We start from the raw sequence: 1,817 nt of genomic DNA, 5'->3' as shown, positions 1-1,817 counted from the left end.
TTCATTTGAGTCATCTTTCCCAGTGTGCCCTCACTAATAATTTCCCTATTATTTTGTAGTGGTAATGTTTTAAGTTGTGTTAAACTTGCCAAATTGTTGATAGAAGCTGTTTTTTTTCCATCTGGTATCCTTATCTTTCTTCCAAAGAACCTTGCAACCGTAAGTTTCCAAATGCTCCAAAGAGGTAAGCCCTGAGATACTAGGAGGTAGAAATTGCAGATCTCTACATCCCTCCAAGCTTAATTTCCTTAAAGATCTCAGCATATGGATGGCGGACGGTAATTCTTGGATGGGAGAATAGGAAAGATCAAGGATCTCCAGATTTACAAGACTGGTAAAAGATGCAGGTAAAACCTATTGATGGGTATGTATCTTAAACCCAAATATATTAGCTGCTCCAAACACCCAAAACTCTTTGGCAATGATTTCAATGACGTTCCACTTAAAGAGAACGCCTTAAGGGATATCATACTCCTGACACCCTTGTTGGGATCTTTGTTAAATATGGATTTCCACTGAGAAGCAATGAGCATATTTGTGTAGACGATGTGATTAAGCCGAATGCAGCCCAAACACTCATTTTCATTCACAGCTGTCAAACCCTTACCCACATGGCAGTAGAAATTTTCTTCCTCATCTGCGATTCGGATTGTCATATCACGCAGGGAGTCATGCACCCTGAAACAGAGTACTTGCCCATCAAAGTCTCTCATCATTGGCTCGATCAAACAACGATCTGCTAAAATGTTGAGATAATATCTTCCCAGCTTGAATGGATCATAAGCGGGTCGATGCTCATGTTCCAACGTCTTCTTGGCAAGTAAGCCTTCCCCTATCCATACCTGAATCGCCAACTGGACATGAACGACTGCATCTTCCAAGATGTTTGCAGATACACATAAAAAGCACAATTGCAGGTCAGCATCCTCATAGCCGAGTGCATCATAACTCAACCTAACACAATTGTGCACACTGTCCACGTTTGGAAGCCTTTGGACAGCCCATTCCCACTGTTGTGGATGAGTACTCCTGGCCATTTCCCTGCCAACCACTTTGATAGCGAGGGGAAGCCCTCTGCACCTTTTACACACAAGCTTGGATTTTCCCTCTTCTATGTTTGCTGGCAGATTTCCATATAAAAAGCACAATTGCAGGTCAGCATCCTCATAGCCGAGTGCATCATAACTCAACCTAACACAATTGTATACAGTGTCCACGTTTGGCAGCCTTTGGACAACCCATTCCCACTGTTGTGGATTAGTACTTCCGACCATTGCCCTGCCAACCACTTTGATAGCGAGGGGAAGCCCTCTGCACCTTTTACACACAAGCTTGGTTTTTCCCTCTTCTATGTTTGCTGGCATATTTCCATTATTATATGGAAAAGTGTGACAAGAAAACAACATCCAACTCTCATCTTCCGACAAATCCTCCATTGTTATTGTGTATTTATCTGCGACACCTGTTTTTAAGAGTGCAACGTGATCCCTGGAACTGACAATGACTTTGGAGGTGGAGTGGTTCCGTACAGGGCACAGTACACCTAATTCCTCTAACAATTCTGCAGCTTTCCATCCCCATACATCATCTAAGAACAGAATAAACCCGGTGCTCTGGTGCACTGTCTGATTCAACCATTGCTTTACCTCTTCTTCGTTCATATTTTCGCCCAAATTTACCTTTTTTTGTGTGGCTATTTGGGTAAGGAGTGCATTTCTAAGACTTTTAAAAGAGGGACTTTGGGAAAGAGTGAGCCAAAGTAATAAACCATCCTTAGAATTACTGCGTACCTTTTGGCTATTGAAGAGCGTCTTCAA

Source organism: Pinus tabuliformis, chromosome 4_1 (genome assembly GCF_031772625.1).
Source record: "Pinus tabuliformis cultivar Carrire ecotype Pingquan chromosome 4_1, CPIR1, whole genome shotgun sequence".
Lineage (NCBI taxonomy): Eukaryota > Viridiplantae > Streptophyta > Pinopsida > Pinales > Pinaceae > Pinus > Pinus tabuliformis.
The sequence above is the reverse complement of the archived record's forward strand: the minus strand, read 5'-3'. Positions refer to the sequence as shown.